This window comes from Triticum dicoccoides, chromosome 4B, assembly GCF_002162155.2.
Source record: "Triticum dicoccoides isolate Atlit2015 ecotype Zavitan chromosome 4B, WEW_v2.0, whole genome shotgun sequence".
Classification (NCBI taxonomy): domain Eukaryota; kingdom Viridiplantae; phylum Streptophyta; class Magnoliopsida; order Poales; family Poaceae; genus Triticum; species Triticum dicoccoides.
This window is the reverse complement of record NC_041387.1, coordinates 69,732,203-69,747,019: the sequence shown is the minus strand read 5'-3', so window position 1 is coordinate 69,747,019 and position 14,817 is coordinate 69,732,203.

Here is a 14,817-nt window from a genome sequence, read left to right as displayed (position 1 = left end):
CAGGATGGAAGAGATAACCAGAAATATGATGTGTAAACTAAGAAGAAGACATTTCACCAAATTATAAGCAATACAATGGAAGGTAGACACCATATGAAAGATGCTACAAATATCTCTCTGCCAAGTTAACAGTGTCTCATCATAAATGTCGTTTAAACAAATGTGAAGCAGTACAAGAAATAAATCATATGCAAGATGCAAACAACATCACACTACCATGTTAGAGGTCTCTCATCATTAGTGCCATTGCATATTCACAACATTGCATATTCACAGCTTATGATGTGTAAACTAAGGAGAAAGCATTTCAACAAATTAGAAGCAATGAAAGCTAGACACCATATGAAAGATGCAACGAATATGACTCTACCAAGTTAAAACTGTCTCGTCATAAGTGCCATTTCAACAAATTAGTCGTACAAGCTAGAAAAGAATGCAAGATGTAACCTATATCACACTCTGAAGTCAAACGTGTCTTATGATAAGTGATTATTGCAGGTTACACAACAGTAGTAATTTGATGTAAGAACATGGTGTAATAGACATATATTGTATGTTCTAGAAACAGGAACACGTGTATTATTCAAGTATAATGTGTAAAGTAAGCAGATGGAATTCAAAAAAAATTAGAAGCAATAGAAGCTAGACATCACACATAACATGCAACCACATATAACAGTGCCAAGTTAGAGGGAGCACCGGTGATGGTGCACTAGGGGAGACGTGCTCATCATAAACACAGCTTTGTTGAGTGTCTATGCATGTGTTGTCTTGGAAATCATCTTGGGGGTGTGGAGGAGTAGAAACTGTAGAGGCCCTCCGTTCGGAAGGAGCACCTTTATCGCTGCCTTGCTAACTTCCTTCCGCTTTATTGATTTTGAATTGTCAAATAAAGTCGACAAGAAAAAGCAATAAAATTCTCTCTTTAGAACTCATTCATGCATGATACTGACAATCAGTACTTTGATGTAAGGCAAACACATGATACCAGAATGGAATATGTACGAAAAATAGGACGGCATGGCATGTTAACAACTGTTTGTGTAAACTAAGCAGAAACCATTCCAACAAATAAGAAGCAATGCAAGCTAGACACCACAAGAAAGATGCAACCAATATGACTCTACCAAGTTAAAAGCGTCCCATCATAAATGGAATTTCAACAAATTAGAAGCAGCGCATGCTATAAATCATATGAAAGATGCAACTAATATCGCACTGCATATACTAAAGGTGTCTCGTCATATTGATTGATGCGGGATACAAAAAAAAATAGTTTTATGTAAGGACATGCTTAATAGACAGATGTACTATGTACTAAATACAGGAAGGCATGTCACGTTAACAGGTATAATGTATAAGCTAAGCAGACTAGCACATGCAGTTTAACCAGATTGGAAGAATTACAATCTAGACATCATATGCAACATGCAACCACATATCACGCTGCCAAGTTAGAGCAAGCACCTGCGATGCTAGTGTAGGGGAAATGTTGTAATCAACTACAGAGCTATGTTCACTATCTTCATCTAGCATTTCTGTTTCTTGAGAATCATGTCGGGAGGCTCACGCTGCATTTTTTAAATGAGGAGTAGTCCCCTTGCGTGCTTGCCTCATCATAAGTGATTGATGAGGGATACACAAGAACATTAGTTTGATGTAAGAACATGGTTAATACACAGATGTACTACTATGTACCAAAAACAGAAAGGCATGTCATATTCAAAGGTATAATGTGTAAGCTAAGCAGATGCAATTTAACCAAATTGGAAGCAATACAAGCTAGACATCCGGATGGAGTGGTGAGCATGATCATCTAGGACCTGAGAGCCTGGTGGGAGGCGGGCTGCTTCACCACCATCACAGCTTTTTAGTTGGCTTCCAGGTGATGCCTATCTTTGTTGGGCTTGTCACTGGCTCGGCCAGTGCCCTGACTAGCTATTTGTCTTCTAGTGCTCACGGGATGGTGGTTCATGTAAAAAAATATCTTTCCTTATCTTAATAAAGTGGTTGTTTGTTTCATAGCCACACTTTGCCAAAACTAACCTTAGGCAAGTTTGACCAAGTTTGGTAGGTGTTTGGTTCTAGCCACACCTAAGGCAAAGATTTTTTTTATGAGCAGTGAGCCCCATATGTCATAGACACAAAGGGGCTGTTTGGTTCTAGGCCTAGCATTGCCACACTTTGCCACACATTTTGGCCAAGCTTGCCTAAGGTTAGTTCATCAAAATGAGAGCCACAAGTTGGCAAGCCTAAGGGAATCTTGCCACATTTTTTATGTCTATGCCATGTGGGGCCCAAGTGTGGCTTGCCAAATATGTGGCTTGAACCAAACACTCACCTAAGTTGGTCAAACTTGCCTAACTTTAGGTGTGGCAATCTTTGGCAAAGTTAGTCACAAACCAAATAGGCCATTTAAGACCGACTTCGGCCTTTCGAATACAAGCTAGACACCATATGGAACATGCAACCACATATGACACCGCAAAGTTAAAGCAAGCACATGGGATGGTGGTTCATTGCGAGCGAGGTCATCAACTCCAGAGCTACGTTTACCGTATCCATCTGCTGACACTACACCCTTTATTACGCTGTAACGTGTCGTGCCTAACCGCGAAGAAAGCTGGGTCAACTTCTCTCTTATCTTTTTTGCTTCTCTCGAGGCAGACTCTGAAATACCCTTGCATAAAAACACAATAGTGAGAGTATGGCTGAAGTGTGTGCAGAACTAGTGCACTGTAAAAGTAGCAGATAGCAGGTGGCTGAAAAATAAATGACAGGAGACATATGATACCTCTACAACATTGCATGGCAAACAAAATTAGATTCTACTCCGTATGATTTTGTAATATATGAGCACTGGAAATGCAGGTACTCCTCCAGCACACCACCACATGTGGTCATATCTAAGATAACAGTCGACTAAAAATAAATAGGTCAGTGGATTTTTCTAATGAACCGTCCGATCTATAAGGAACGGGCAGATGGCCTTCGTCTACCTCCCGCCAGTCACTATTGACGATCTTTCTCGAACCGCCAGCGACCACCGGCCCAGACCCCTGCCTCCGCCGCCCCGCCCTCCCCTCGACCTCACACCACCATCGTGCTTGGCAGCGCCCCCAGGCCATCCCTTTAATCCCGACCGAGCTCCAGATCAGACTACAGTAGATCTAGGCCGCACACGCCCCTGAGATAAACACCAAGGCGCTGCTTCCCCGGGGTAATATGTGTACTAGCGCCTGTTACATCGGGGAATGCTTCCGTTAATTGGGAATCAACTGGCCAGAAATTGAAATTCAGGGGGGCGACGGACCTCTAGCTAAGGTGAACTAGTATATGAGGAGAAACCTTGTGCATTGCAAGTTACTAGGAACATCTAGTATGAAGAAGAAGCGGTCAACTAGTGTCTTCTGTAGGAGGAATACCGTGCAAGCAGACACATAAGATTTGCATGAATAAGGGAAGAGGAGTACCGTTATCGGTTGTTAGTGTGGTGTCAATATGTCGCGGCGATCTTCTTGTTTTTGCCGGGGGAACCGATGTTTTGGAGAGCCATGGATCCTTGGACAAACCCATGGCCAAATTGTTGACTGTGTTGCCGTGGCCGTATATCGGCGGAGGGGAAGCAGATCCGAGGCAGCGAAGGACGGCATAACAGGAAGAGCTCCGGTGCGGTGGACGGTGGCAAAGTTGGAGTGGCAACGGTGAGGCGCAGGAAGGCGTGGTTGAACTAGCTCGGGTACAGACGTCTCGACCTCGGCTTCAACTACTAGCCATGGAGGGCATTGCGGTTGAGGTTGCGGTGGACGACGACGTTGGGGTATCGGCTCCAGCGTGATGGAGGAGGGCGGCGGTTGATGGGTGGGATGGGGTGGTGGACGGAGGACGTCGAGGTTTCGCGGCTGGTGGAGAGGTAGTTTTGGCGCCCACGGAGTACGAATAGGGAATCGGACGGGTGGGGGGAACCATGTTTCGGTCTGGGATGCGCTTGTTTTTGGCTTTTTTGAACAGAAGATGGGACACGCTTGTTTGAAATTTGAGGAAAGTACAAACTTTGCCCCCCTCTTAAATTTCGGACCTACTGCGGGTTGGGGGTAGGATGGTAATCCCAGGTATCCCAAATAGTGGGCAGGGGAGATTTCGGTCACGCGCATGTGTGCTTAAGCGGCCATTGTGTATGAATGTTTTTCGGAGGCGGTTGCGTAGCGTCTAGATGAAGCTACAAACCTACCCCGGTTTAGACCTTTGGACGTCGGGCCGGTAGGTTTCACGGGTCGGAGTTATTAGAAAAGTAATTTCCTTGTACTACCAAACATTGGTCTCACGCGGTTTCGGGCGAGTAGAGGCTCTTTTGGCGCTTTGTTTGAAATTTTGAAACACAAGCATTCACGTTTAGAGTACTCTTGAACTATGAGGATTGACCTAAATAGACAACATTATATTTGACCTTGTACGTTTGAAACCTCATTAAATTATCCGCTTCTTTTTGAAATTTTGACACTTGAAAATCTAATAACTACGATTATTTTGGAATGGAGGAGATAAATTTGAATCTATTTTGTACACGACTACATATTCTATTATGTACAAAATCAGAGCAAAGATTGGTGCCCCCATAATTTAGGTATGGTTTACAAATGCCAGGATATCAAATTCAAATAGTTAAATGGACTTCATGTTGAATTCGATTTTTTTAACTACCTTAAGTTGAATTCAAATGTATGCTAGTTCATAGGTAGCTATTTATAATGTTCATTGTGTAACTTTCGTATGTATAATGTGCTTTACACACACAACATGAACTATACTCACGTTTATATTCGATTGCTAAAGTGATGCATTGTCTAGAGTTCAAATTACTAACTATGTGGATCAATTGTGTCGAATAATAACATAGACATGCTCAAATTCGATAGAATCTAGATGTCTGATGGATCAATGACCGCTCCTTACATGAATTGCAAATATCATGATCCCATCCTAATATTTGGATACAATTTATATCTTTAATCAATGTGTACAACAGTCTTTTACGTGTGGTTTCACTCTCCATCGGTGGTCTCTCACACATGCTCACACACTCTCTCCCGAGGTGTCTTTCTCACACACATGCTCTAGATATAACCCTCCCTCCCTGTCGTAACCATTTACAATTGTTTTCACTAACCTTTATCACAAGCACTCTTCCTCTCGCAAGCATACACACACACAATCCCCATCGACCCTTTCTATATACATGGACCTGCCTATGTGTCTCGTGTACGCACATTATCTTTAGGCTTGTCTCTCACGCATTGTCTCACACCTCTCTTTCTAATCGACGAGTATGATTCTAGCAGAGCATTCTGTAGGATGCCCCTTAAAGTTAGGTTGGATGAATAGTAATATCAAAGATAAAGGGGTTACCTTAGTCTGAGAACCTAGGGTTACAAATCCTAGCCGGCTTTATCAGTGGACATAGAGTCCTTCACAATTCTACTATCTTTGTCTTGTACGACTAATCATCCATGGGTCTTCCTAAATGCATCACGAGCCGACCAATGTGGCGCAGGACGGAACCGAACGAAGGGCCTCACCTCGACCCGCCGGACCTCACGCGGTGACACACCCTCTGCCCCCACGTCTCATTATCTTCTCACAACTACACATACCAACACAAACAACACACACACACACACAAAAATCTCCGGGTGCCTCTATTCCCTCCCCCCTTGCATATACACACTCAACAGAATGGAATCTCTCGTCGTGATGTAATATTCATCTCTCTCTCTAGACCACTCTCATTTCTCGTGCTATCTCTCCCACGCCCCCCCTCGGCCCCTCTATCCATGCCTCTCTCAAATACGTAATACACACACATACCTCTCTAGGCCCCGCCAAATGCATCAACTACACATTCACACATGTTACATCACGTACCACATTGATCTAAAAAGCCCTCTCTTCATGTTTATTTCACATACAACATTCCTTTTGAATAAAGTGTGGCCAAAAAATTATTTTAGAGTTTCTACATATATACAGCATTACAAAGTTATATGGAGGAGTACGAACGCTTTGCATTGCATGGTGCCCACAATGATATTTATTCTGCACTATGAATTTGTATATTTTTATACTATATACAAAGTTAGTCATAATATAGAGAAACTAAGAGCATCTCTCTCTCCATCGCATACCCCCCCCCTATATGCCCCTTTCACGTATGCACACAAAACTATCTCCAGGTCCTCTAAAAGTAAGCCCCCAGAAAATTCACGCATGTTTCATCTTTCTCTCGCGATATATGCAATGACGATCATTGTGTTTGAAGCGAAAGCACGATACGTACATTGGACTTTAGAATCCACCCATTACGGTCACCATTTAAGTTTAGTGGTTATTATACAGTCACGGACTCACCGTACAACTCTGTATTTTCTCATGACATGACTAGTTGACCAGTTAAACGCTCCACGTGGCACCTCTAGTGTTGCATCAGATTATCTCACTACCATCGTGCCCACCTGTCGGCTTGTATCTACTCTACATCTACACTCTTCTAAAATACATAAAATACACTCTTATAAAAAACAGAGTTGGTGATGATGGTGTGCCTGCCATCGTGCAATATAGGCCATTCGATTTATATCTGATGGATAGGAAAGAAACTATGGCAATTTTGGAAAAAGGTACCCGCACACCTCTCCACATTTGCAAATAAGGCCTTCCCTCGTTCATCCTTTTCTCTCACAAGATAAACTAGTCATACAAATGCATCTTGATGTCATGTGCAACGCATGGGCATCTTGCTAGTAAGAATGAAAACAAACGACAATAAAAAATATTTCGATGGTGGTTCGAAGTCATGACCGCGGGCACACCGGACAAGGTGGCCTTGTATTGGTATGTTGAGCCGTCTGTTTTAACACACAGGAGCTGGTGTGGTGATTATACACACACGCACGCATGCACACAAACTGCATGCACGCAACACTCACACAAACACATGCGTCCAAGCACACACGCAACACTCACACATACACACGCAGCCACGCACGCACGCAACACTCACACGCACACACGCACGCATGCATGCACACACCAGTACACCACACGACCAACACACACTCTCATGCTCAAGTGCTCAACCTACATGTGCATGCGCACACATCAGGCCCTGACAGACACATACACAACCAGGTGATTCCCGCGCACGGGTTGGAGTCTTGTCGCCCCTGCGTAAATTTGTGTTTATTTGACCTTTTCCCTATGCGAACTAACAGGTAGGACCCACAAGGAACGTGGTCAATTTAACTAATCAACGTGGCGCCACACAGACTATTTGGCCGGTCAACAGAGTGCAATCCGATGCTGAACCGTGAGCAAGTGACCGTATAATCACCGTAAAACGTATATAGTGAATGTAATCAGCTTATTCTGAAGTTCGGTGACCGTATTACGCTTTTCTCTCTGTAGGCCCTCCAAAACTACATCTCTACACGTTCTCGCATGTTACATCTAACAACTATGCAATACAACACTACTACTACACTCAAACACAATAAATCATATGTGTTTTTAGTTTTACAAGATATCATATTGTTACTTAGACCTCTCCCAATGCATTGGTGCTAAAGTGGGGTGCTAAGTGCATTAAAATGCTTAGCAACTAATGTCCCCAATGCATAGGTGCTTAGGTTTTGTAGCTAAGCCTTCTCTATTTAATTGTTTAGTAATAAAACTCCTTCATGTATTGGTTGGTAGTCTTTTTTGTCTAAGTTCACATGCTTAGCATTGGTTCTTGTTGGGGTCACCATAATCCTCTCTCTCCTCTTTAATTGCTTTGCCACATCATTTTTCTGCCTATGTGGCATCCTTAGCACCTGTACACCGTGGAGCACTGACAAAGGCCTTAATTATTCAGTTTTCATACATTAAAATTGCCTTTGAAATGTATGGCCAGTATCATCTACCGCGCGGGAAAAATCCCGCCCTTTCCTGTTTAATCGGGTTTGTATCGATGGATCATGCGAAACAACAATACTATAGTACTATACAGTACAAGTGACAGTTCACTAGGCCGTCGTGTCGTGTACTCCTCCGTCGTAAGAGTGGAGCGCTCGCTTTCATAAATCTTCTAGTCCCTTCCGCCGACATGTGGGACATCAAGCTATCGGGTCCACGTGCCGTACTGGAATACAGTGCAGAGCAGCCGGGGTGAAGCTCCCCAGTCATGGCGCCGGCGTAGTAATGAGCAATGAGGCGTCAAATCACAAAGTTGCACCTTTCCTGCACTTAAGTTGGAGGGACAAAGTAATAATGCTAAAAAAAGAAGTTGGAGGGATGAAGCAACCATCATTTCACTCATTGTTGAATCCGCTTCTCCCTCATCTTCTTCAACTTAACCACATGTTGCTTCTGCCATTGTTCTGCCTCATGTGGGACGCGGATCGTCTTGGTAAAGCACTGACACGTGGGACCGCATGTTAGCAAACCGCCAGGACAACGTCCTATGAAAATAAGAAACCTCCCTCGCCATCCGCGCGGCAAAATCACCTCCTTTTTACTAATCTTGATTCTATAATGTTTTAGATTAATATAATTGAGATTTGTATAGATAGCACACAGGAGGAAAACCAAGTGGTACGGTTAAGGGCATCCACAATGTATAGCCAAATGTGAAAATAGCTTTTGGCATCGTAGGAACCATTGTGGACGGTGTTGCCAAAGCCAAAAACATGGAACCGAAGCTCCCTGATTGATTGATTGAAAGAATAGAAAAATGCAACGTCTCTCCTCTTTCTCCCATGCTTGGACGCATGTAGGATAGTATAGAGCACAGAGTCTACTCCCATGTCCCTTCTATCACAGATCACAAAGGAGTGAGGCATCAAATCACAAAAGCACGGATGAAGCAACCATCATTTCACTCTTCGCTGACTCCGCTTCTCCATCGTCTTCTTTGAGAAACCATCTCACCGCACAAAGCTGGACGGACGACGCTATTGTGCACTCCTAGTGGTACTAGTACTTTGGTTCAACGGACTTCCTGGATGCAAATAAGGCGGTTGTCTCGGCTTGTAGGCAGCACTTGCGAACGACTTATCGTGGCCTCCCTCAATGGTGTTCTCCGTCGAACGCACTTCGCCAAACCACAAAAAAATATAGTTACTACGTCCATTTTTTGGTACACAAGGCCAGTATATCAAAATTACAATTTGCAAAAGGCCACTAACACTAATCGAGGCAAAATTGATGGGGTTTGCCTCGTACTAGCATACAAGGACATTAATATTCCCTGCATGCATGCGGAAGTGAGAAGGTTGGTTTGCATGGTGCTGCATTAATCAGGCGATGAGGAGTGAGATGGTTAGCTCTTTGGTCTTTGGAGAAAAAATACACATTAATTGACACGTGAAACGAGGATTTGTATCGATTAAATCCTGGGAATAAAACTCTGCCTTTCTTTTTTAACACTAGTACTCCTAGTACGTACGTACTTATCCTGTTTGGGTCTAGGCCTTGCATTGCCAAACTTCGCCACACATTTTAGCCAAGCTTGCCTAAAGTTTTCAAAATGAGAAGGAGGTACACTTGCGCACAGCTGTCGCGGTCGCACCGCACCCTCACACGGTCGCTCCTGCGCGCCGCGGTCGCACCGCACCCTCACAAAGTCGCTCCTGCACGCCGCAAACCCAACCAAGGGAACGCACCCTCACTGACATGTGCTGTCACATGTGAACAAACCAAACTCAGCCATCCTATCATTGGCACATAATTTTCATTCATAGAGTATGTTTATCCAACCGCATGTTGGGGAGTATCCGTACGACCCGTGCGGTGGTCTGTTGGGGAAGAAGAAGAGGTGAGGAAGAAGGAAAGAAAGGTTAGGAGACGTAGGATATTCATCCAACTGCCTGAAATGGTAGACTGACCCAAGTCAGGCGACTTGCATAACAAATATATGTTTTTACACAACAAAAGATCCATAAAAACAACAACATAAGAAAAACTATCACTGCTCGCGGAAAGAGACGGCCTCGTCATCTTTGGCTGCCGGCGCGAACCAGCCGTAGCTGCCGACGTGTGTCTCTGCACCGTGGTTGTCCTCGACCTCCAGCTACTCGTTCACGCGGAGCGTGCGGGCGCTCTGCACGGACGAGAGCACAGCCCGGTTCAAGTTGAGGACGTCCAGTTCCGCCTATAGGAGGGCCTCGATGGCAGCGGCATCCGCGCGCTCCGTGTTGAGTCGAGCCTCCGCCGCCCGGTTCAAGTCCAGGACGTCCGGTTCCGCCTGCAGGAGGGCGTCGATGAGAGCGGCATCCGCGCGCTCTGCTTCGAGTCGAGCCTCTTCCGCCTGGTTCAAGTCTAGGACGTCCGGTTCCGCCTGCAGGAGGGCCTCGATGGCAGCGGCATCCGCGCGCTCCGCCTCAAGTTGAGCCTCCGTCGCCCGGTTCACATCCACGACATCCGGTTCCGCCTGCAGGAGAGCCTCGATGGCAGCGGCATGCGCGTGCTCCATGTCAAGTTGAGCCTCTGCCTCCCGGTCCTTCTTTAGTATCGCCATGTTGAACCGCTGGTCCGCCTGCACCATGGGTGACTCGGACGCCGGCACGAAGTCGATGACCATCGTCTCATACCCATCGGGGGCCTTCTGCATCGCGACCTCCGCCATGAACATTGGATCGCTTCCTCCTCCTCGTAGCTTGGCTCCATAGAACTCGGGGATTGGCCCGCCGCAAAACAATCTTGGGAACGGAGGTCTATGGCGCCGACCGCCGCCGTGATTTCTGCGCGATGCTCCGGCATCAGCATCTTGTAGTAAGTGATCTTGCGGCGCACCATGGCTTTCCGGCGAACTAGGGGACGCTTGATGCGGGCTAGGGGATCGAAAGGTGGGGGAATGGGCTGGAGATTAGGTGTGGTTTTAGGGCAGTGGCTGGCGTAGGCCGAGCAGCGAAGGTTTTGGTGTGAATAGTGGTTCCGGTGACAACCGGTCAATCGGTTTTGACTGTACATCGCTCTTGTCGCGTTCGTGTTGCAGCCCGGCACACTAGACCCTCCACGTCGCTCACCGAATGGAACGTGCTTCGCCTTGCGTTTTCGCTCGCTTGAGAGCAAACCGACGTCCCTCCCCCTCCCCCGCCCGCGTCATTTATTATACTACCACTCCCTCCGTTTTATGCGGAGTAAATAAAAACAGAGGGAGTATACTACGGATGAGGATCCCTTGACGTGGCTGAACCCATTGAGTAACTGACATGCAGGGCCTAGCAAGCATGGGGTCCGCTAGTAAGTGACCGAAAGGGAGGGTAAGGCAGGGATACCTACGTCAGAGGATCCACTTCCACTACTACTCACTCCTTCCATTTACTATACATGGCCTAATGCATTTTTCGAGGCTAACTTTGACCAAATGTTAGAGTAATAATATATGACATGCAACTTACACAAAGCATACGGTCAAATTCGTATGTGAAAGGAGTTTCCAATAATATAACTTTCACATTATACATCTCATGTACTATTAATCTTGTCAATTGTCAAATGCGGTTTTAAAAACGCATTAGAGCATGGTTAATAATATAGCCAGTCAATGGCTATGAGGGACTGCCATGCCATCTATATCCATCATCTATTATATGCACTCATACGGTAGTGTGGGCTATAAGGTTGGCTATTTCCCGCAAAAAATATATAAGGTTGGCTATTGTATTTGTACTTTTTTCCATCTCCTCTCTATCTCTTTCTTCATATTTATTGTACTATTTAACTAGGAATGCGTATATAGCTAAGGCTCTTGCATGAGAGCTCACTCCCCTTACTTTTTCACATCTCTCTCCTCCACATAGGCCCTATATAAATGGAAGGAGGGAGTACAGATGTTGTTAGTACTCCACCTGTACTATTGGACAGGGAGCTTAAAAAAGTTACTATTGGACAGGCTATACGTGGCAAAATCCTAGTATGATGAGCATGCGCGAGAACAAGCACATTCACATGGTTGAAAACAAATTGGAAACCATCTCGAGTACAAATCTAGGAGTACATACGAATCTAACAATATTGATTGGGCGTTGTTGAATGTTGATACCTTTTTTATCAAAGTAGAGATACTTTGACTACACATAAAACTTATATGCAAACTAGAAAGGATAGGAGGGAGTATATTGTACGTTCCAAAATGAAACGAACATTGAATACCCTTTATATATGATTTGAGGATGCTATGATCACCGGTTCAAAATTTTGAATCCGCCTTAGGTATCACGTGCCCCCACTCGTTCTCTCTCGATTTCATCTTGGGGTCCGGAGATCGATTGAAAGAGGACTAGGGTGGGTACATGCGAATGATACTCGGCGGAATGTTCAACTAAGGCATGCGGGAGGATGGACTCGACCGGAGGGCGACATGATCGATGGAGAAGAGGGTTGGAGAGGAATGAGAAATAAGAAAACGCCACATGATTATACTTGAACGGCTCAAATAAACAATAAATTGTCTCGCTTGGCCTACATAGTGAAAGGCCTAATGCGCAACACGGAGCACTGGCGCTCGAATATGGCCGGGAAAACAGGGAAACCGACATGTGGGGCACACCCGCCGGGACGATGTAGCGCAGACTAGTCCAATGGAGGAGCTGGCCCACGACCTCCTCGCCACCGACAACCGTTCATGTGGGTTGTTGGGGCCAACAATGTGGTGCAGCACTAGCACCGCCTCTGGACACGGCGATCGCGGTGAGAGACACGCTCATATCATCGCTAGACACGGTCAGTTTCAGTGTGCCGAGGGTGGCGTTAGTGTTGTGGCACGACCAACACTATGTTTGGTTTCTGCCCAAGGTTGCCCCATCAAAGCATTGGGTAGCCAAATTTTTGGTTGAGGTATTGGTTGCCCATGATTTGGCCGACATTGGCAAGAAAAATGAACTAGAGTTGGCTAGAGTTCATTGGCATGCCAAAAAAATGGCAACCATCCAAACAAAGACCAATCTTTGGGTCATGACCAAAATTTTGGTAAGGTGCACTTTGGCCACAATCCAAACACACCCCAACACCCGGCTTGTCGAGGATGCACTGGGCGCCGCGTCGCGTCCGCGAAGTGGTGTAGCGCGGCCAACTCAATCCTCAGGACCTGAGACCATGCCGGGTCGTCTTGCTTTTTCAATGACATGCGGGGATCGCATGTGAGCAAAGGGCATCTCCAACGTTGCCACAACCGCAGCTGACTACCCTGGCACACCAAAACCCTCGTCCCTCGCGCCGTTGCGCGGTGCGTTCCTAGCCGGCGCCAACTGCCGGTATTCATGCCGTCCGTTCGTATGTCGTCGTTAAGAGGCTCGGTGCCCAAGGAACCAACTCTGGCGACTTAATGGCGCACCCGGACGCTTGTCCTCACCGGAATGCGCTTCTTAAAGCAGCAAAACCCAGCTAACCTCCAGACCATAGCGCATCGTCCTCCTACCTGGCACCACATCCGCCATGACCGCAAGTGCGAATGCTCTGCGGGAGAGATTGTCTTTGGGGATGAAGCTCGAGGTCGCCGCCCTCGCTCAAGTCACCTCTCGCGACGCAATAGCGGCGTAGCCAGACGCGGACGCGACCGTACAAGCGGTGGCCAGGCTAGTGGCGGAGGACGGGAGCACCATCAGCCACGCGTCCTACTTGCCGCCGTCCAACGTCCGGCACCGCCGAGGTCAGGGACTCCTCCGAGATGAGTAGGGCATGGGAGGCGGCAGGGCATGGTGTGCCAACTGGCCGGCCCGTATCTCGTGTTCTACTCTTCCTCGCCGGAGACCGCACCTTCACTTCACGGGTCTTGAACCCCGCCCGTGTACATAGAGATCGCAGATGGAGGACGTCGGTCGCCACCGTAGAATAGGTTTAGGGTCGGGTTTCTTTTATTTTTCTGTCCTATAAAAGTTCGAAATGTAATGAAAATCTGCCGTGTTTGCATTAATCTCGGCCGGTGTATATGAACTTTCACAATAATATACATATTGTAGGAGCACTAGCAAGATGCCCGTGCATTGTACGGAAGATCAAGATCTTGTTGGAGAAAAGGATGAACGAGGGAAAGCCTTATATGCAAATGTGGAGAGGAGTGCGGGTAAATTGTCATAGTTTCCCTCCTATCTGTTAGATATAAATCGAACGGCCTATATTGCAGGATGACAGGCAGACCATCATCACCAACTCTACTTTTTATTGAACCGAGACAAATCTAACATGCGAAGTAAAATAAACACACAGGGTCTATACATACACAATTTATCTTAGGCACTCCAATAGTACGTCCACTACACATTCACACATTTCACATCTTTCTACATCTACGGGAACCTACGAAAGGGTTAACGTAAATTGCCTCTCTCTCTCTCCTCCCCTGATTTTCATGGTGGTGGGCCCTCCCTCCCCCCAATCTACAATCAACAGCTCACACATATGACATTACGTTAATTACGTAACTGGGATTACGTAGGTGTAGCATTACTCGTCCTAAAAAACCCAACTAAGCCAACCTCCCAGCATATCGCGCGGGAAAAGACCCGGCCGCGCCGTTTTAGTCGGGATTACCGGATTACTAGTATTAGTATCGATGGATCGCACGAAGCAACAATTTTTTTTGAGGGGGCGAAGCACCTAGTTTAAAAGGAAAAAAGGCGGTACACTCACAACACTCCTGTCGCGGTCGCATTGCACCCCACACACGTTTGGTTCTGCACACGACTCACGCAAACGGAACGCGCTTTGGCTTGCCTCTTCACTAACACATGGGACTGCACTTGGAGAAACCGACCATGTGCCAAACTCCCCCCGCCCACCGCG